The sequence below is a fragment of the Cupressus sempervirens genome, chromosome 8 (genome assembly GCF_028749045.1).
Source record: "Cupressus sempervirens isolate cs-2001-9-10 chromosome 8, ASM2874904v1, whole genome shotgun sequence".
NCBI lineage: Eukaryota > Viridiplantae > Streptophyta > Pinopsida > Cupressales > Cupressaceae > Cupressus > Cupressus sempervirens.
The window spans coordinates 351,442,159-351,465,767 of NC_143125.1; positions in this window are offsets into that span (position 1 = coordinate 351,442,159).

Below are 23,609 nucleotides of genomic sequence, written 5' to 3' on the forward strand. Positions count from 1 at the left end.
ACAGCTTATATCTGCATATTTTAATATGACAAATTTTTGGTATATGTCTTTGGCATTGTTGTCAAAGAGGGAGAGGTTTACTAATCAAGAGTTGCCAAAATAAAGAGAGAGTAAGAACATTAAACTAATCATTATCAAAATGAGAGATTTGTTGATCAAAAGGAGAGAAAGAAGTTGGGCAAGACTGATATTAGAGGGAGAAATTTCAATACAAGTTTTCTTTTGGTATTGCCTTACTATTTTAACTCAGTCAAATTATTTGTTTTATTTTCATTGAACAAAATGTTCACCATTTGATTGACTTGGTTGATCAGTATGGTTTGTCATCAATGCCAAAGAGGGAGATTGTTGAGATATAATTGAAAAGATCATTGATAAAGGAAATTGTTAAGAGGGAGATTGTTGAAGAAGACTATGTGTTTCACTCATTGTTTTGTCACTGATGTCAAACCTTCCATTTGCTGGTAAGACAACTACTTATAAGATTCAATTACTATCACTTAGTTGATTGATAAAGAGGATTTGATCAATAAGAGGTAACAATAGAACCTATAGGAAAGGTTGAGTTATGATTATGTAATGAAGTACAAGGATTAGTTAAGACAGTGATGACATGATGTATTGATGATCTACTTAAGGTTAAGAAATGATGGCTACACTTAGAAAGTCTAAAAGAACAAGTTAAATAAAGTTTGTCTACCAAGCTTGACCAAGTGGACAATAGGTGCCTAGCAAAGTTAGTGCAAGTCAAGCAGAAAATCAGTCGAAGCCAAGTGAAAGCAAACTCTATTGAATGCCGAGAAAAACAGTTGATGCCGAGTAAAGTTTAGTTGATGCCAAGCATCAGTAAACTTTAGTTGATGTCGAGAAACCTAGTATGTGTCAAGCATCAGAAGATTGATAATGCCGAGCTACTACATTATGATAAAGATCGAAGATTTGACGAATCTAAGCTGACAAGTTTATTTTATTGAAACTTGTGAACCAAGAGGAAGATAAGGTTGATGATCTAGTGGCACAAAATTTGATGTAAACTATTTTTAGGTGAATTCTAATGGATTCTAGGAAAAAATTCTATAAAAGACAAGATATGGGGTATATACATTATATCATCCCTAATCCATCCAAAAACCCTAATTTGGATGATGACAATGAGCAAGAAAATATTCTAATTTCCTATTTATAGGAATTTTTGGTCATGAAGTAAAAGTGGTTGGTGTCATGTGCAAGAACCTAAGGAGGAGAAGGAATTAATGGTTTTGCTTCATCAAGTGACCCAAGAGAAGAGTCTACAATGGCATGTTAAGCAAGAAGGCTTAAGGAGATGAATGCTTAAAGGGTGAACAAGCTATCAGAGCTACAAAGTATGAAGGCCAAGTAGAATTGAGGGATGAATAGAGATATATAATTTGCAAGAGAAGTTGTAAATTATATTAGATCAAAGCTCTACTATTACTCTCCAACAATTGTATCAGTCTAGGGGAAATCCTTTGGATTAAGGTTGACCTGACAGTCATTTGAAAATCCTTTAACCAAGTGGCATTCCAAATGAATGGCCTAAAGTCCTCTAACATGGCTCACTTTTAATATGGTGATTGAAATCCCTTAACCAGGTCACATCTAATAGTATGTATTGTAACCTTTAACAGGGTTGGCCTTTCACAGGGCATCACTTCAAAAGAGTGAAAATGAGTAGCATGTTACTGGTGGTTTTTCTCAAATTGGGTTTCCACATAAATCATTGTGTCAAGTGTGCTGATGAATGTATTGTGTTTCATGCTTTACATTTCTGCAAGTTGATTTGATAGTAACATACAAGTTTTAGTATTTACCTAATGGATGCATGCATGGGTATGAATGTTTTATGGTTCACTAAGTTGTGAAAAGTTTTATTTATAAAACTGGACCTTGGATAATTGATTCACCACCACCCCCCCCCCCCCCCCACCCGCCTCTCCAACACCTAGTTCATAATCCATGTCCTTGTTTCGATTATAAACCCTCCTTATATTTTAAAATGTATTTTTGCACTTTTAAAAGACTCCAAAATTTTCTTAAGGTGTGACCATGTGACCAAGGTGATTGCATGGTTGTTATATGTTTTAGCTCTTAACATCTTTATGGTGTGACTACATGAAATAGTTAGAAAGCTCTTTGATTTCTTGGTCATAGTGGTTTATGGGAAAAGGTCATACTAGATAGCAAATGAGCAAAATAGCTAAGAAAACAATAGTCACATGGTTGTGTAGTCAAATCAGAAGTTAGAGTTCCAAGCTAAAATCGCACAAAAAGAGTTTGTCAGTTAGTCATAACTCATACTATTTCAAAGTTTTGATACATGGTGGCATCTGAGAAGAGTTAATTTGTCATAACAATCAAGTTATGGTGTGACTGTGTGACCAAGGTTAAAAGGTGCCAATCACTTTTTTATTGCTTAAAATTCAAAAGGTAAAATAATGGAGTGACTTAGTGACTAGCTGTGATTGCACAGTCAAAGACCTAAAGATACAATGTTCTGAGATAATAGTGATTACACAAAACTATCAGTGCAAATGATAAAATCCTTGATCACACAATCACAACGCTTAAAAGAAGAAAAGACATCTAGGTTGCAACTATCCAACACGGTTAAGAACCTATTAAATATTGTTTAATTGTGTTGTCACACAGTTAGAAAGTACATGATAAACTTAAGTTGTGACCTTGTGAAGCTATTAAGAAGAACAAAAAAGTTCCTTAGTTGTGTAGTTGCATAGATAAGGGGTAAAGGGTTAAAAGATGTCACAACTTAGCGAAAGGGTTTGTAACCTCTGAAGGATCCTTTAGTTGCATACTTGAAGCTTTAACTTGAATAGAAGGTTATGATTGAGAAAAGTAGTTAAGAGCTAGTAATTTACAAGTAATCACATGGTTGCGCCTATAAAGTAATAAAAGGGATTAAGGGAAATGACCAAGTGATCACTCAAGCTTAACAAGTTTTGCATGGTCACAAGCCTTAAGAATTAGAAACAAAACAAGCTAAGATAGTCTGATGTGGTTAGAGGATGTTAAGATTTATATGATCACTCGGTCCCAAGGTTAAGATATTAAACATGAAGATAGACTGTGAAGTAGTGATTAAAGGGTTCACACAGTTGCAAGCAAAAACATAAAAGGGTAAAGTGACTATTGACCCTCATGATTACCAAAAAAGATATGTATTGTCTAAAAAAGTGCAAAAAGGATTTTGAAAGATGTTGGTACTAACATTGTAAACCCAGATTGTGACACTTTTGGAGATTTTTAGAATTCTCATGCATGCTAACTTAAAGACACTATTAATGCTATTCTTTTTCTCAATTGCTATTGAACAGTTGATACAAAAAATTTCTAATTACAACATTCACAAAATTCAGAGGAAAGAAGATTGATCATGAAATTACTTTCAGGGTTTTCACTTGTAGAGAGGGTGTTTGAAGGAGTTGAATTCAGAAAAGATGGCTTAGGAAGAAGGAAAGATAATTCCTCAAGTCAACGTAAAAGAGGCCACTCAGGGTGTCGAACAACCTAAAACCAAATTAGCCAGCTTGTATGTTGAGGAATGGGTATATGTTGTCCGAGGATCATCTCATGTGTAGGCAATGAATTCTCACATTTTCAAGGATACATATAACTTTTGTAGGGATGCCACCATGCCAAAAACCAATGAAAATGAGTTGTTTTGGTATTTCTATATCAACAGGTTTGAGAAGCCACCAGTTGGAAACCCTTAGATCAAAAACTTGGTGAAATTAATGATGTTAGAAGTAATAGTTGATGTGGACATAGTGAAAATTTTGATAAAGTCCTATAATCCTACCACCCATGGATTTCATAGGAAATATATGAGTATATTATGCAAGTTGGATAGAGAAACTTTCATTGAAGTCTTTGACCTTGAAGGAACCAATGAAAAGGACCATTAAGAAAGAGAAAATGAATGAGACTTTTAAAAATTAGAAAAGTTTCTTTAGCATGAAGATTATGTGAAGGCATATCCCTAGGGCCAATAAGGAAAAGTGCAAGCTACCAAAGAACGTAGAAAATATCATGCCTTTGGAATTCTTCAGCAGATACTTCAAGTATATTGTGTTTGGAGTAGATAAGGTGATTGGACTAGATGATATGATGAATTCTCCTAGCTATATCTACATCATGGCCTTAGACATCCAAGACTCACACCACAATGTTAGGTATGACTTTGTGACACACATAATCAATGTGATACACAATGAAATTGTTGCTTCTTAGAGGGGAGAGATGAGGAACTTCAAGTTCCACCACTACTCATTATTGATGCACATTGTTCTCTATAAGAATATAGAGCATATCAGTCTTGACTTTATTGAAGCGACTAAGGAGAATGTGCAGTTATGGCCTTAGTTGTGGCAGAGGTTTTACCCTTACTCTAATACTGTTGCTTTTTACAATGATTTCATTTGACCTATTTCAAATATGCTTGTGGATATAACAAAGAGGGTTCCTAGGGGGATTAGAATGTTAATAAGACCTTATGCATGCCCTAATGGGGTTAGAAGAGTAAGCCATGATTGGGCTAGTTTCTTTCTATTTGACAATTTTTCCTTTATAAGGGTTTATGGATGCCCCAACGCCTTCATGTTCTATCTAGATATATTCAAAAAATATTGGACCTTGGGGTAGCTAGAATTATTTTGGAATTTAATTATGATGAATAGGGAATACTTAGGTACCACAGTAAAGAAGGGTTTTTTTGTCGCTAGGTATAGAAATAGAGGATTATAGGAGTAGGACCATAAGATGGAGAGAGATTAGGAGGATTAAAGAGGGAATGAAGAAAGATGATCCTTCATTTAAAGGGTTTTACCATGAGGAAATATATTTTGATAGGTACAACAAGTGTCTCAACAATTTTGATAGCATAATGTCTCAAGGACCTACAGAAATAAGAGATAGAGTATAGCCTAAATCCCCTCAACAAGAGGATGTGATTGAGCTAGAGGTTGAAGATGATCAACCTGAAAGTTCATCATGGGCCTGGGGGGGCAAGGAAAAGAAAAATTTGATAGAATCCAAAATAAGGCAAAGGAGAAAGCATTATAGATATTTTCAAGGGGGAAAAAGTATTTTAATGATATATGACATTATTTCCTAATCAGAAAAGTTGGTTAGCATGAAAGACTCTTGAATAAAACCAAGCCCCAAATCAGAATGTTGGATGAAAGAATAGTTGAAGCTCAAGAATTTATGAAGGATGGTGATTTCATAAATTTAGAATAATTCATGTCATTCTTTTTTAAGGTTAAACATAATGAGCTCGCCTTCCAACTATAGCTAGGAGATTCACTAAAGAAGACAGCTGAACTGGTGTAGAAATTGCAAGAATATGACCCAAGTAGTGAGACTCTTAGTGTGGATGAGGCTAGGGAGAAGGTACAAAGAAATTAAATGCTACTTTTCCCAAGATGGGATCTAGGCTCATTTTCATGCTTGACCAAATTAGAAGGAAAGACAAATCTATCTCATTTGATGAGACAAACATTGCTAGAGAGCTGCAAGGGTTTGTATTCAATGTGGATTCCAAGACCATGGCAATATGGAGCATGGCCCCTAAGTTAGAAAAACCAACTCTGATGGAGGTAAGAGATTCACCCCAGGGAAATATGATATTTTGGAATGTCACTACTATTTCAAGTGACCATATTCACAATTTGATGAATATTATTTTATTAATGGGGAAGAGCAAAATGGATATGCTTTAAGAGCAGTTGTACCAAACACACAGCATATCCATTGATGAAAGAAATAAATATGACGAGCTCAAGAAGGAATATGTGCTAGAAAAAAGAATGATTTCCCTTGAGGATGAGGTAAGGAATCTAAAAAATGCATAACCAGGCCTTTTAAAGAGGTCATAGATCAAGGGACCCAAATTGAAGTTGATGCAACAAATGTGGGTGTGAATCAACAGTGGAAGTTGAATTGGAAGTTGAAAAGGAGGTAGAAATTAGAATATTTCTAAATTATTTTGATCCATAAGATAGGCTCTCTGAAATATTCCTCACAAAATGTGCATAGTAGCTATATTGCTTTGTAGGGAGTTGAGTATCAATGCTCAAAAGAATTATCTTTGATGTCCCCTTTATTTATATTATGGGGCCCATATGCATAATTTTTTGATAGCCTGGTACCAATGTTGTCATAGAAAAAGGAGTTACCTAAGGGAGTAATAATCCCTACTATAAAATTGATTAATAGAGTTAAAGAATTAAATATATTCTTCTCAAGGAAAATTGATCCAAAATAAAATTAAGACAATTGCCATGGGACCCCAAATTTTGTGTCAAGCATCATTGATGAAAGTGGAAATGTAAATTAATGGTAGGAGTGGTCTTCCTCTTTTGATGATATTTTGAGACATGCAAGGTTTGTTGCATATTTCAATAATGAGATAGATGCCATGCCAGTGTATGACATGGTTGATCTGTTATACAAAATTGAAATAGAAATGAGAAAGGCTATTTCAGAGGTAAAGGTAGTAACAAATGCAAAATGGAGCAAGTGCCTTGATGAGATAAATACAATTAGAGATGCCACCTGGCTGGATATAGATATTGACATTTCCATCCGAGAGGTCATACCTAAAATTAAAGCCTTTCAATTTGGAGAGAGTGACTGAATATGCAGAAAATTCAAAGAACTTCAAGAGGGAGGATAATTATTTGAGAGATACACCTTATATTTTCAGTTCACTTGTTGTGTGTGTGCTCCTATTAAAAATTATAGAGTTGGTGATGAACATCAAACTTGACCCTACTCAAATTTTTGTTATCTCCAATATTATGTTTGTAACTATTTTGTCTCATGTGCAAAAGTTTTTGTAACTAGATTTTAAATGCATGTCCTCCCCTCTGAAGCTTTTTTCTATCCTTGTATCTATAAAAGGATTTCCAAGATGTGGAGTGAGGGTTTGAATCTTGTTTCCATTTTAGTGATAATGCTATTTTTTGCAGTCAGCCCAATTTATTGTGTAAATATTATGTTGTTTCAAGTTTGTATTTCAAGAACATGGTGAATGAATGAATGAAATAATTGTCAAATCCTAAGTTATATTTTGAGTCTTGTATCATATACATGTATCATTATCAAGAAGATTAATACAAAGGGGAAATTATTGAATATTTGTGTCTATAATTCTGTCTCCACTTTCGTATATTTGTCATTCTAAGATTAAATGAACAAAGTTCATTCCATTTAATGCAACTTGGATAGGTTGTATATCAGTTCATTATTTCTTTTGATTCAAGCAATTAAATAAATGCTTATGTGAGTTGATAGGGTTTCTAAGTATATGGAAGGGATATCATAAGAATGGGATTTAGGGTTAACAACTAATATATTTGGTTGTAAATCAATTAAATAGATAAAAATTTATTGATATGATTTTGTCTAACAATAGATAAGGAACTGGTTATCAGTTAGGATAAAAGTCAAAGCAGTCATATTGTAACAGAAATCATTTTAAATCAAATAAATATCTAAAGTTTATGACAAAAAATTATATGTTGATCATTCACTTATTGTAATAGCTTTTGATTTTGTAGTTAGCTGCTATAATTCAATAGGTAATTTCAATTCCAAGAAGATTAAGAAAGAAAAATTACTTTAAGGGATGTGTACTATGAAAATATGTAGAGATTTTAAAATCCCTAGGTAAACTGACCTTGGTTAGTAGAGCCTAAAGTACAGAAAGCACTATTGCTTCGTTAGTTAGTCCAGATCCAATTAGGATTTGCTGCAAAATGGGAAGTAGCTAATCCCTAGGTATATCCTTTTGTTGTATTCTGGTATTATTTTAAATATTTATATTTAAACATTGGCAGACCATAAGCACAGTCCTGTGAGAGAAAACACAATGAATAGACAAGGATGTACCTTTTTAGATCCTAAGTGTCAAGTGGGTCAAAGAAAAAGGCTCAAGACACATGAGATGCGTAAGCGACAGCTGTAGACAAAAATCAAAGGAAAACATGACCCATGCCCCTAATCCTCAAGTTAAATGAAATCCTCAAGAGACTAAGGAGAGCATACATAGTAAATAAATTAGCATAGACAACACACAAAGAAAATAAGTCAAGCAAATTTTAGTCAGTTTAGGTTAAGTTTGATGTGTGAAAAGTCAAGTTGTTGTCTTCCTATGACTCATGATTATAAGTGAAAAATATCACATCATCCTAGACTATAGACAAAGTGTAAAATCAAAGTAAGGTATCCTATAAGTGTTGACAAACATTCATTGTCAAGCTAAGTGTTGAAAAATGTTATTTAGAAAGGATACCAAAGAAATGCTAGCACAACCAAGAGACCAAGTAAGGTATACACTGTATGCCCCTAGACTTAGACAAGGATCAATCCCAAACTAATGAAGGAAAAAAGGGAATATGAGATGGATTAGTTTAGAGCACAAAATGGCATGCTAATAGACATAAGTGAAAGGGTCTCAAGTAGGGTTTGTTTCCAAGTTTTCACCACTTGGCAACAACAACAAAAAAATCTTCAGGACTTTTTTATGATTTTTTTGTATTTTTGAGATATTTGATGATTTTTGGTGATACAAAAAAGTGCCTTTTGCTAGGTTTTCACTAAGATGATCATTTTTTCAAGTCATTTTATAGTTTTAAGGATTTTGTCAAGACCATTTATCAATTTTTTAGATTTTTTCAGAATCATAAAGTATGTACAAAGCTCTAGATAGCAAGAGTATTAGGTATATAAATTTTTGAGATACATTATATTGAAAGGCTCAGTGATATGTTCTCCCTTGGATGTGGAAATTTGATAAGCATTGGATCCAAAAGTAGTAGCAATAATGTAGGGACCTAGCCAGTAAGGTTGAAATTTCCCTTTTTGAGCTCTATTCTGTTGATAATTTAAATTTTCTCTAAGGACTAAGTCACCAATTTGGAATCCTCTAGGATGAATCTTCTTGTTATATATTGCAGACATCCTTTTCTAATAGGCTCTTATGTCATCAAAAGCAACTTTATGATGTCCATCTAGGAGCTTTAGTTCTTGAATTCTCATAGCTCTATAGTTTTCATTAGTGATCAAACCTTTCAAAGACACCTATAAGGAAGCTATCTCAACCTCAAGTGGTAGTGCAACCTCAGATCCATATACTAATACAAAAGGTGTAGCCTCAATAGGTGTGAAAATTATAGTCCTATAAGCCCATAGGTAGGGTTTATATATAAGTGTCAGTTCCTTCCTAACTTCTGAATAATTCTATACAAGATCTTTATGAGTGTTTTGTTAGATGCTTGAGCCTAGTTATTCCCTTAAGGATAGTAGGTCAAGGACCAGTGTTGTTTAATTTTAAATTTCTTCCCATAGTTTCTCAAGAAATTTGCTCTTAAATTGTCCTCTATTACCAGTGGTTGTAGATGAAGGAATACCATAGAGAAATATTATATGATTCTATATAAAGAGGGTTATCTGTTTTCTAGTAATAGCAGAAAGAGGGGAAACTTCTACTAACTTCATAAAGTATTTAGTAGCCATAATAATGAACTTGTGTCTGCCAAAAGAGCTAGCATAAATTTTTCCTACTAAGTCAAAAAACCCATTATTGAAAAGGCAAATGTGTAATAGAAGGTATCAAATAACATCCAAGGGAATGAATAAAATCACCATAAAGGTGACATTTCTTACAGGACTTAGAAAACTCCACAACATCCATTTACATAGTAGGTCAATAGTAACAAGTCCTAAGAAGTTGTTGAGATAGCACAAGGCCATTAGAGTGAGACCCACATATTTCATCATGGAATTTAGCTAATACTTGTTCAGACTCATTCTTTTCTAAGCACCTAAGAAATGTTCCATCTAGAGCCTTCCTAGAAAATCATTGGAGATGTGGGTATAACGGGAGGCATTGTGAATGAGTTGTTATTTCTTATTGTGGGTTAAGTTGCTAGGTTTGATTTGGTGATGTAAAAAGGAGTAGATAGTGGCATAGCATGAAGATTCATAGCCAAAAAAGACATAAATAACTCAATCATTAGGGGAGTCATAGCCAAGGTGACGTAGCTTTTCCACTGGGAATTCAAATATTGACTCATGTTCTTTTATTTGAAGAATAGATGACAAATTAGACATAGCATCTATTGCCTAATTCTTAGCTCTAGGAATCTATTGAAATGTGACAAAAGTGAAGTAGTTCCTCAAAGCATCAATCAATTTCTTGTAAGGGATCAATTTGTTATCATTAGTTTGATAGACATTATTAATCTAATTGATGACAAGTTGGGAGTCTCCAAAGATGTGCAATTATGTAATCCTCCAATCAATATATAGCTTAATCCCATTTGTAAGCACCTCATATTCAGCTGTGTCATTGGTACAAGGAAAAAATAACTTGTAGGATTTAGGAACAATGTACCCATGAGGAGTAACAAACAACATACTAGAACTAGCACCATTCTAAGTGTGGGATCTATCAAAGAATATTTTCAAAGTCCTCTCAGTGACATACATGATGGATGAGTCAGGAAATTCAATCTACATAGGAGCACAAATAACTATAGATAGATTATGTATAATTAGTTTACTGTCAAGTACTAGCATATCTGCATAGGTCCAAGTAAAGTTGATATTTTTCTCTTGGAAGAACTTTGTAAACTATTTTTTCTATTCAGCTAACAAGGAGTAAGCTAGATGTATGATCTTAGGAGTCCAAATGATAGGTTGTATAGGCTCAATCAATATTGATGATGTCTCTTGGAAGTTAATAGGAAAACTACCAAGTACCTCATCCTTGGGTGCCTCAAAGAGGTTTTTACCCTTGGATATTGTTCAGGTATCATTTTGCACGATGCTCAACAGCAAGAATCCTTTCAAACTCCTCACTTGAAAAGCTAATCTAAGGATCAACTCCAAGGTTCTAGGTGATCTTGTGACCTACTAAAATCTACTCAGTTGAAGATAAATGTGAATGTTTATGAGGAGGCCTTTTTTGGTTCTGAAATGATTCAGATAAGATGAATGATCTGCTTGTTGTCTCAAAAATCCACACAAAAAGAATTTATTTTTTTTTGCATTTTTTGTTTTTATGATGAATGTAATCTAACAAATGCAACTATATGTATTCCTAATTTAACCAAGGGGTTAGAAAAACAAATAAAAAAGATAGGGTAACAAGAAGTTCAAGCAAATAACATGAAAAGTAAAATCCAAATGGACATAAACCACAAAAACAACAAATCTGCGAGTTAAGCTTTTGAAAAGATCAATGGGTAACCAATGAAAATAGGAGTAGTGCTTCCTCAATTCCACTTATGTAATTGTCGATGGGAATTCAGTAACCATAAGATGTTTCACTTTACATCAAATTGCAAGGCCACAAAAAGTGTGCTCATGCAAGACGAAAAGTTATGCAGGAACAATATGATGATCTCTTCTTGAATAAGTACGTCAGTGGAATTTGTAAACTTCTATTAAACACCAAAACTAAAATATTGCACAACCAAAAATAACGCAATAAACTTTTGGCTCAATTACATCCCATGAACATACATTCACAAAATATAACACAATTAGGCAAGAATCACTACACTCCAAATGCGAGCACCAAAAGCATATATTATTGCAAAATAATGGCAACCCTAATTACATATTAAAATCCAAAATTTATAAGAAATCTTCTGAATTTGTGTTGAGAGTGAAAGATATCTTTATGCAATCATATGCTTCTAAACTAATAAAATAAATCTATTTATGTATAAAGTATCTATCTAACTGGTTCTAAGTAGGACTCCATCCATTTTTATATTATTAACTGGATGCATGAGCCTTTACATGTCATAAAATAAAGAAAGCTTTCAGTTGATGTAGAAGTCATTGGGAGTGGCAAAAATAGAAGCTTCACCTTCACTAGCTGTCTGCAGGAATTAAATTGTTGTTAGAATGTGTTTCCGATGCATGGAAAGCTCTAATTTTAGAAATGGTAGTTAATTGTCAACACACCTCTAAGTTCTTCAAAATATTCCATAATACTATTGGAAAAGTGCACCTACACACCAAAACAACAACGCAGCTCAAAAGCAAGCTCCAAAAAATGCAAAATTTCACTAAGTATCAAAATTGAAATTCTGGCATCTGGGTTTTGTTCCCCTTTGTACTAGGGCTATGTTTGGATCTCTGCCCTTGAATTTATTGATTATCTCAGTGACTTGAGTTGTGTGTAGAAAATCTAAGGTTTTATATTTATCTTTCACTTTCTACCTATCATTGCCCACCTCTATACAAGTTTTTGCAAAATCTCTAAGTTTTACATCAAGATCTAATAAAGCTTCTCCCGTTCTAAATCCCTATATGATATCTTCATCATTAGAAGCTTCTTCAAAAGTCTTTCAAAATTTCCCTACTACTACTTCTATTGGTACCAACTTCTCTTGTGTATCATCCTCAAAAATGTCCAAACATGCATCACTGTAATGTTTCTCAGCTTGCAAAATTTTCTCTTGGGCTTGGTCCTTGAGCCTATGAATCTTCACATGTAATGTCTCCATTAACTTATTTCTATCCAAAATCTTCTCTATCCAATCATCTATTTTATCTAATTACTCATTTATATATACATCCATCAGCATCTGATACATTTGGCCTTTAATTGCCTATAATGCTTGCAAGTCTTTTCCCCAAGTATGCACTTCATCCATCAGACTAAAATCTTGATTCAAAATGGATACTAGCCTATTCGCATTATCTTTCATGATGTATTATAACATCATATTTCCTGGTATAATCATTACACCTTTCTCCTCAAAACTTTCCCTCCACTATTGATAAGCTCTCAAAAATGGATCCAATTGGGTTGTACCCCTGTCTCTTCTCTTAATTATTGTATTCAAAGTCTCCTCCGGATGCTCAGGGTCTAAGGGACCAATCACTTCACTCAGATATCCCTTTAGGATTTCATTTTTCCTTTGAAGTATTATCAATTCTACCCCATCCTGCTCCAAGCTCCTGAATACCTCCTTCATACTTGTTGTAACCATTAGTTTTAAGGTATCAATCTAAAACCTTTGGCTGAGCAGGCATGTGCATGGAAAATCACTGTTTGAGGAATTGATCAAGTCTAAAAGGTTTCTTGATCCAATCCTACATCAATTTGATGATGTGCCTCACCCTGTGATTGATGTTTGTGTTTTCTTCTTTATCAACCTCAACATTCATAATAGGCATGTCACCAATCCTGTCCCTATTAAATAATGGAACAAGTAGCTCCTTTGAATCTTGTTGCACAATCTTTAATGAGATCTTTATCTTCAAAGCCTTCTCTGCCAAATACAAAGTCATCCTACGATAATCCCTTATGCAAACATAGTAGTCATTTGTTGCATTCATCTAGTGATCTTCAAGGGCATCTTCATGTTGAAATGTTTTACTAGCTAAGTGTTGTACTCTCCTGATGTTATCAAAATATGGCCAAAGAGAATTATACTCATCCAAGGGATACTAATCCCATTCACACTCAAAAGAAGGAATATCTTGCCTTCAATCTACCTGGAAAGGTCCTATAGTCATAGGCCACATCCAACATGTTTTGTAATGCTTTCTAACTCTGTCATATGCAGACAAGAGTTGTCAAGAGATCTCTAGGAGAATTAGTATATCACTAGGATACCTAGGGAACTTCTTAGGGTTGATAGTTGTACTCACTACCCTCAAATATGTAAATGTTTAGAATCAGATATAATAAGCTCCGACTAGTGATATATGTGCAACTGCCTCCTCTAATATTCTCTTTTCATAATCCCCTTCTATGACTTGGATTATTACAAATATGAAAGCATCATTTACAATCCTATATTCTTTTCTTTGCTTTAAAAGCTTCTTCTTGACCAGCTGAGGGTATACAATATAAGGCCATGCATTTGCATCCTGCATGCTACCCCTCTTATAGAGCCCTGGATAATTTGTTGCTCTTGCAGCTAGCAAGTATACCAAATATGAAGTCATATAAAATTTCCTATTATTCTTCACTACTATTAGTTTCTCTCCCAAGTTCTCACTAAGAGTAGAAGCCCAATCTAGTGACATCTCTACTTTCTTTATTGTCTCAATAAAATGCACCATAAAAATATTCAGGTATATGGCTACTGGAAAACCTATAACTCTACTCAAGAGTATGATTGAATATCCAATGTCTTCATGTATCCTCTTTTCATGTCTACTTTTCCTACTTCCTTTCCTAGAGGAGTCTTCTCTATAAGGTATGAAGATTGGATGATTTCAGAGGCTTCGTCAATATGTTCTCTATACCATCTCTCTGCTTGCTCATATGTTATTCTAATGAATTGATCTGCCCTCGAGAGATAGAACACTTTTTCAATGTTCTTGGGTTGAAGATCAAGAATGATCTCTCCCATTATGCTCTTGACTACCCTTTCTTCAAGAACAAAATTTTGTGCAAGTGTCATGATTAATTCTAAGGACAATACTGACACCAAGTGAGATGCTACATTGACCAACCCTGATCAGATCAAAGCGAATATTATCTGAGATCTCTTAATTGGTTTGTTACAAAGTTTTAGGAACTTGCTCAAATTTTTGTGACCTAAGTTTGTGTCTCAAATCTCTGCATACTCATCTTGAAACTGTGATTTTGTGGGAACACCCTGGAACTTGAATACTACTAGTTTGGTGTTTTTTTCTTAGCAAGAGAGGATGATGAAGATACCATTTTATTTGAAAAAAAACCACATCCATTAGTTCAAAATTGAATTAAAAATGGATTAATGACCCCCTAAAACTAACTTACACAAAAACCCTAAAAACCTAATTGCTCCAAAAACACAAAAATAGGGTTTATAGCACTACAATGAAAAAAAAAGGGCACACCAGTTGCACCTAATAGGTGTACCTAGTGCACACTTTATAAGAAAATTTCTTTATATGGGATGTGCATGAGCACACCCCATGGGATCTGCATCATCACACCCCATGGGGTGCACTGATGTGCACCTCATGTTTAGACTTAAGTGCTTTTGTGTTCAAAGGGTGCACAGTAGCACACCTAATTAGGTGCACTACTGCGCACCCTATTCAAAGTTAAGCTTTGTTTTTTTAAAGTTTCTTTATGTTATTTGCTTATTTTTTAAGGATTTGCAAGGAGAATAAGGTGTTCAGTAGCGCACCTGATTAGGTGCGCTACTACACACCTTAATTTCAACCTTGTTTTGGTTTGTGTTTTTGTACTTTATAGGAGGAGATGGGCAGAAGGTGTACCTCAACTGGTGTGGGGGTGCAGCACGATGGAGCTGGAGATGATGAATGAAGAGAAGATGATGAGGAGAAAGGATAGGGGGTCTTTATAGGCCCCAACACCCTTGGTGTTGTGCAACTACACTATTGTGCATCACTGATGCGTGATGCCCCCTCTTGAAGCACTTTGGTGTACTAGCACACTTGGGGAGGTATGTTGGTGTGCCCCCTTAATTTTGCAAACTAAATTCTCTTCTATACATTTTATTTGAGGTCTAGGTTTTTGAGTCGAGACCTAGTCTTTGACTAGAAAAGGTGGATAAAAACCCTAAAACACTGGGACCCTAGACTAGGGATCCAGAAATCCAAAAAACTACAATAGGGGGTCCCCATTTCTAGTTAAAATGGGGCATGCATTGTGAGACCACAATAGATACATCTTTATTTTTTATAATTTTTTGCTTTGACAATACCAAAAAGTGGTTTTTGCCATCAGAGCACCTATTCTTTTTCAATTTCTTTTGATTTTATGACTAAGGTACATGGTAGTTTATTTTTTCATATAGATATTTGGTTCACCAATGGAAAAGTCTATACATTCAATAGCATTGAGATAGCAAGAAATCTCATAGCCATTTTGGAAAGAGGGTAGTTGAGGTCATTGATTCTATAAGGACTAGTCAATGTGGGCACATGAGAAGGAGGGAAATGGAAGAGTCCAAATTATTGATTCAAAAGGAGTCATATCCAGTGACAAAATATTTCAAGTATATAAGGTAGTCTTTGAATACAATCAAATCAAATTGATTCCTAGTGAGGTCAATATGGTCCACTAAGTTAGCATGTGTGTCAGCTAATTAAGATCTATAGGTGACTAGTCTACCATGCTAGTTTGGTTAGCATAAGAGTGTATAACATCTACCCCCTAATTCATGAGACATAGTAGAGAGAGAGTCCCATTCATATTCATTATAATTAGTACTATGACCACATTCTATGACATAAGAAATGTTTCTCATGATTCTATCTTTGTTAGAATCTTCCACGTGTGATTCATCAAGCTATCTAGTAGTAGATTCTTCAGCACTATTATCATTTGGTTTTTTATTTTCTCCCCAAAGGATATATGTAGAGAGGAAAAAGTCCTCGTCTTATTGACAAATAGTGTTGACATGTTGGAAATATTCTTTGAAATTACTTTTAGTAGGAGGTTCTTGATCATAAATAGGTAAGTCATCATAAACAAAAAAAATAGACCACTAGTATCTTTTCCTTTTTCTTCCATGAGTATGGCTCAAAGGTTAAATTAGAACATGTTTTTTATCAGTCAAAAGGCCATGTCCTAGATATCCCATTCTTTTAAGAAACTCATAACCTTTTCCATAGCATTTAGGAGAAATAGGAATAGTAAGTGTGACCTCATTAGGCATCTCTTATTATCTATCAAAACAAAGGACTAGACAAATATGTCAAAGATTGTCATGGCAAAAGACAAAGGTCTTATACTCATTGAAGGTTTCCCATAGGAGAAAGGGGAAACTAGAAGTGAAATAATAGAATAGAGTGTGTATTATCCCATCCCAATATTAATCATTTTGATTTTCCTTTTATAGTCAATAAGTGTAGTTTTAGCCTCATAGAAAACTCTATTATTACGTACCAAAGACTCAACAACCATAAGTGCATTGATTGATATAGAATTGTCCCTAGGATTATATATCTTTGTACCATTAAAAGGAAACTTAATACACTGATGGTAAGTAGAAGGAACTACCTGCATATCATGGATCCATGGGCTTCCTAATAGAATGTTGTATGCCAAAGGTATGCCAAGAACTTGGAAGACTACAACTTTCTTAACTAGACCAACGTGAATAGGTAATACCACTAAAACTTTTGAAGATCTTTCAACCTTGTCATAAGAATTTATTATGAAATTTATCCTAAGGTCAATAGAAAACTCAAATAGACCCAATTCTTGAATGACATGGAAAGAACAAATGTTTAACCCAAGACCATTGTCTATCAACACATGTCAAACTCGATTTTGATAGAGGTAGATCTCAATTTGAAGATCAAGATTATGTGGATGGCTAAGAGCTTTATCATCTTCTTTGGAAAATAAGAGGTAGTGTAGAGAGTAAATGTGGTTAACCATATCTTGGAATTTATCACCGTTAATATCAGTGGGAGCACTATCCATGCACGATACTTTTTCTAGGATCTCCTTATGTAAACGCAACAACTCTAGTAGATCAAAGATAGATATCTATCTAGGGGTACATTGTAGTTGAACCACAAGGTTTTAAGTAGACTTGGTACTAGTAGAAGCTTGTTTGGAAGAAGATGAACCAACTTTCTTAGGATTGGATTTGTTGGAAGAATTTTCACCTCTAAGGACAACTTTAGGTTGGCTCCTAGTAACAATGTTAAGTCTTTCACCATGTGAAGAAGAGTTTGTGTATCTAAGCATGATCATGGATTTATGTTCTCTATGAGCTTATCTTTTGTGGAATCAACACCTCTCAAAATAACCTTAGGCCTCTCATCAACATTTGATTCGTAGTTAGGCTCATCATATTTTGGTTTCATTGTATGAATGCTTTCACTTACAGAATCAAGCATGTGAATGAAATTGTCTCTTTTTGTGTGAGTGTAGTTCATTTTAGCATCTCACTTTTTCTTGATAGAGTTTGATGTTTACCCTTGTTTATATTTATAAATAGATTCTTTAAAAGATTTGTGATCAATTTTTTTAACAAGTCCATCTATAATAACCTTCACATGCTCAATAAGGTCTTAGATAATACATTTTAGCTTAATATAGTTATCAGTACTATTGTAGTTCTACAACGCATGCCCCATTTTGTAACAAAAACAAGGACCCCCTACTTAGTTTTTTGGCTTTTGAATTCCTAAATTCATGATTTGAATTATTTTGAGGTCCCCATAAGCCCCTTGTTCATAAACTAGGTCTTGTCCAAAAAACTCAAAGGTCAAAAATTTGAGAGAATTCAAAGAAAAAGATAAATATCAAGATTTTTGGTGCACTAGGTGCACCACATGAGGTGTGCTAGTGCACCCAAAGTGTGAGAAAAGACCTAGAGCTATGCAATAGTATATCTATACACCTGCACTGCCCTCCAAGCTTTCAAAATTGTATTTAAGGGGAGGGGGTATCCCTCCCTTCTTACCTTATCTCTCAACTTTCTTCACATTTGTGATTACTTCGCATTCATGCACCTTCTTCACCTGCACTTTCACACCCAACTAGGTGCACTACACTAAGCCCTCACTTCCCTTCGACTTGATTCCAAACCCTACACACACATAGGAATACAAGGTTGGTGTGCATCAGCACACCTCCTGGGGTGCGCTGATGTGCACCGACCCTTTGACTCACTAAAGAACCTAAAGAACTAGCACACACCAAGATTGGGTGGGCATTAATGCACCTTTAGCGCACCCAAATTATTAAAAAAAAACAAAAAAACATAAAATCTAAAAAACACAAAACAAAACATGCAAGGCATGTTGGTGCACACTAGCACACCTAACTTGGTGCACTAGTGTGCATCAATTTTGAAAAGAAGCTTAAGACTAAGGTGTGCATCATCGCACCTCTCATAATGCAATGTGCTAAAAGGATGGCACATTTGGCACACCTATTAGGTGTTCCAGGTGCGCCAATTCTTATTTTTTGCATTATGAAGGGTATAAATTGAGTTTTTTTAGGTGTTTTCAAATAATTAGGTTTTAGGTCCTTGTTCGTGTTAATACAAGGTCTTAATTAATTGAGGTTTCTTCAAAATATGAACTAATGAGTTCTCTTTTGTGCAAATATAATGACATCCTCATCAGTTTCCTCAGGTAAGAAAAATGACACTAAAACTGGTGGTCTTCAAGTTCCAAGGAGTTTCGTCAAAATTGAGATTCCAGGATGACTACTCAGAAATCAAGGATACGGAATTAGGACATAGAGATTTGGGAGAATTCTTGAAGATTTGCAAAAAAACCCACCAAGATATCACAAATGGTTTCTGTACTTATCTGATCAGGATTGGTCAATGCCACTTCACACCCCTGGTATTGATGCAATCTTCAGAGCTCGTAATGACACTTGCAGAACACTTGGTCCCAAAGGAAAGAGCGGTGAAGAGTGTCACTAGAGAAATTGTCCTAGATCTACACCCTAAGAATATCGAGAAAATATTCCACCTCCCACGGGAAGATCAGTTCATTAGGCTTACATATGAGTAGGCGGAAAGGTGGTACTGAGAACATTTTGAAGAGGCATCAGATATCATTCAGTCCCTATACCTCATCAAGAAGACTCCTTTGGGGAATAAAATGGGAAAGGTTGACATGACTAGGGGATATATGATTGAAGATATTGGATATTCCATTACCCTATTGAGCAGAGTTATGGGTTTACCTACAGTGAGGCATTTAAAAAAATTTATGGTGCATTTCATTGAAATAATCAAGAAGGCGAAAATGCCACTACATTGGGCTTCCACTCTAAGTGAGAACTTATTTGAGCAATTGGTGGTAGCCAAGAATAAAAGGAGGTTTCATATGACCTCATATTTAGTATACTTTCTAGCCACCAAGGTGATAGATTATCCAAGGTTGTATAGAAGAGGTAGCATGCAGGATCCAAATGCATGGTTGTACATCATCTACCCTCATTTGGTGAAGAAGAAGCTCTTAGAGAAAAGTAAAGAGTACAGAATCATGAATGATGCATTCATATTTTCCATCATCTGATTCATAGGAGGAGATTATGCAAAGAGGTTATCAGAGGATGCAGTGGCACAAATAAGGGTACTCGGAGCATATTACATTTAATTGAAAACATTTACATATCTAAGGGTAGCTGGTACCACTATCAACCTGAAGAAGCTTCCAAGGTACCCTTGTCATAGACTTTTCCTCTTGGAGATTGCTTAGCAAATTGAGTTTGCATATGACAGGGTTAGAAAACAACACAAACATTTGTGGACATGGCCTTTAACCATCAGACCTTTTCAAGTGAAATAGAAGCAAGATATTCCTTCTTTTGAGTGTGAATGGGATCAGTATCCCTTGGAAGAATCTAATTCTCCATGACCATGTTTTGATAATATCATGAGAGTACAATATCTAGCAGGTAAAGAATTCACACATGAGGAGGCCATTGAAGACCATTGGATGAATGCTACAAATGACTATGATGTCTGAAAAAGGGACTATTGTAGAATGACTTTGTACTTGGTAAAGAAGGCCCTGAAAATGACAATTCCCTTGAAGATATGGTGGCAAGATTCTGACAAGTTGTTGGATCCCCTATTTAACAGGGATAGAATTGGAAACAGGCCTATTATGAGTGCTCAGGTTGATAGGGAAGCAAACTCAAATATCAATCATCAGGCTAGTCACGTCATTAAAATGATGTAGGATTGGATTAAGAAGCCATTTGGTCTTGATCCAATACCTAAAATAGTAATCTTCCATGCACAAGCCCACCCGACCAAAGGTAGAGCAAAGAAAGTCACCATTCCTAACTTTGCAGCTCAATCTCTAGTAAGGCCTGAAATCGTGCATCAACTTGATAGGTCACTAGGTTATTATAGAGCTCAAAAGAGTGGAGGTTGAGGGAAGAGGAAAACAAATTCCCCTCAGAGAGCTAAACCAAAAGAGGGTGAAATCTTGACACCTCAACAAAAACAAGAAGTAAATGTACAATGCTTGGAGGATATTGAAGTGCCACAAGTTTAGATTGACCCACAACTTCCACTAGTTGATGCACCAAGCCAAACAGAGATGGAAGTTGAGATTCAAGAGGTATCTCCACCTCAGCAAATAGAACAAGCATCCCCTTCTACACCCAAGAAAGGAAGAAAGATCAAGACTACGATAAAGAAAAGGCAAAGGGTGATCAAGAGGGTAGTTCCTTTCCCATCTATTTTGGAACCTATTCCTAAAGAAGAGGAAGAGGAAGATTATGAGGAAAATCTACCTTTGAATAGGAGAACCTAGCTAGCAAGAGCCACGAAGCAAGAAAGAAGGAGAAGTTCTACTATTACACTACCATCAATCCCAGAAGAACCTCTGCAAACAACTACATCAGAGGATGAAATGAAACAATGGATTGATGAGCAGGATGTGGAGGGTACTAAGATATTTAAGATGTTAGATTTTGATTTTATGCCCATAGGGATGGAATTTATTGGGGACAGGATGAGGGATACAAAGACAAATCAGCCCAACAGGAAGACTGGACTTAAATGCCACCAGAGTCACAGGGTCTTGAGATAACTCTTTCATCCCTATTGCAAGTTTCAGTTGTGGATAAAGGCTCTGCTACTCCTCTACCACCAAGTGTGGAAGAAGAACAAATTCAAAAGGAGTAGGAGGATGAGCCACAACAAATATCAACTGATGAAGTCTCTAGGGAAGGGAAAATGGTTCAATATCCTCAACAAGCTACCCAGAACACTAAGATAAGAACTATGGGCTCCACTGAAATGGAAACTATAGAGGAAGAGCCTTCATAGAGGGGGAAAAACCCTAGAAAGGAGTGATAAGGGAAAAGGGGTAGCAGAGAAAACTCCATCATCCTTGAGAGGCAGGTCTCTGGTGGAATGGGTTTCGAGGTGGTTGTTCAAAGAAGTGATAAGAAATAAAAAGCCACAATTCAACATCGATGAAGAGGACATGATTGAGTTGATTGAGGTTTTTAGGAAACTTAAGTCCCCCTCAAGAGAGACAAGAGCATAAACATTCATCAAAAATTATCAGAACAAAGATTTGTTCGCACAAGTGGTTATCCCTCCTCTTGATTCAAAAATAGAAGATTTGGGTCCACAAGATTATCATATCAGAGAGGTTATGCTTGGGAATCCCACATTGGATATAGCCAAGTTGATGGTTAAAATGAGGATGAAGGAGGTGTTTAGAAGTTTAGAATAGGAAGGGGCAGAACTAATGACACTTCGTAAGCAGAGTGAAATCCTAAGGGGATATTTAGCCAAAGTTGTCGATCCCTTGGATCCTGAACACCCCGAGGAGACTCTGAATGTAGCAATTCAAAGTAGAGATAGGGGAGGAGTACAATTAGAGCCATTTTTGAATGCCTATCAACAATGGCGAGTAAGTTTTGAGGAAAAGGGCATGCTTATTATCCAAGGAAATCTAAAACTACTTCATGCTATGTAAGAAAATGTGGATAAAATAGTAGCAATTTTGAAGCAAGATTTCAGTAGTATGGATGAGGTACATGCACGGGGAAAAAATTTACAGGTATTATAGGCCATAAAGGGGCAAAGTTATAGAATGCTCGTAGATGTATATACTGTAGAAGAGTTAGATTAATTGATGATTGGATTGAAAAGATAGCAGATAGTAATGAAGTAATGGAAACATTATATGTGGAAATCCATCAGTTCAAGGATCAATCCCGAGAGCAGATTTTGCAAGCAAAGAAACATTATAGTGATGCATGTCTAGACATTTTTGAAGACAATGCATGGGAGAAGCTAATAATGGTTGAGGTAATAGTTCAGATATTTAGGAAGATTTTTTATGAAGTTTCTAGTGATGACGATATCCGGCAAGCATTCAAGACAGAAGAAGCCTTGCTAGAGTTGGATACCAAACTTGTGGATTTTGCTAAGATCCATATTGAAGTAGACAACTATAGATATAAGGAAAAGGATAAGTATGATGCCTTAGACTTATGAGATGTGGCAAAAATCAATGAGATTTTTGAGAAATTCAAAGGCAAGCATCCAGACATAGCTCTAGTGTGAAGGGAAACAAAACCTAGAAGCCAGAATTTCAATTTTGACTCGGTAAAATTTTGCAATTTTGGACCTTTGAGGTGTGTTATTGCACTGGTGCACTGGTGCACTTTTTGTCACAAAGTGTTGGAAGATTTTTTGGAGAATTCAGAGGTGCATAGGTGCACTAGTGCACTTCTTCCAAGGTGCACTTTTGCAAAGGTGCACTGACAATTAACTGCTAGTTCCAAAATTAGAGCTTTCCATGCATTAGAAACATATTTTGACAGTAATTTAACTTTGATAGACACCCAATGAAGGAAGAATTTCTATTTTTGATACTTCCAGACACTTCTACTCCAATTGAAGGCTTTCTTCTTCTTCTTCTCTGATAATTTCTTTGTTCTATGACATGTAAAGTCTCATGCATCCAATTAATGAAATAAAAATGGATGGAGTCCTACTAAGCACCAATTAGATTTTTAGTTTGTATATAATTAGTTTGTTTTATTAATTTAAAAATCATATTATTGCATGAAGATATCTCTCACTCTCAACACAAATTGAGGAGATGATTTCTTA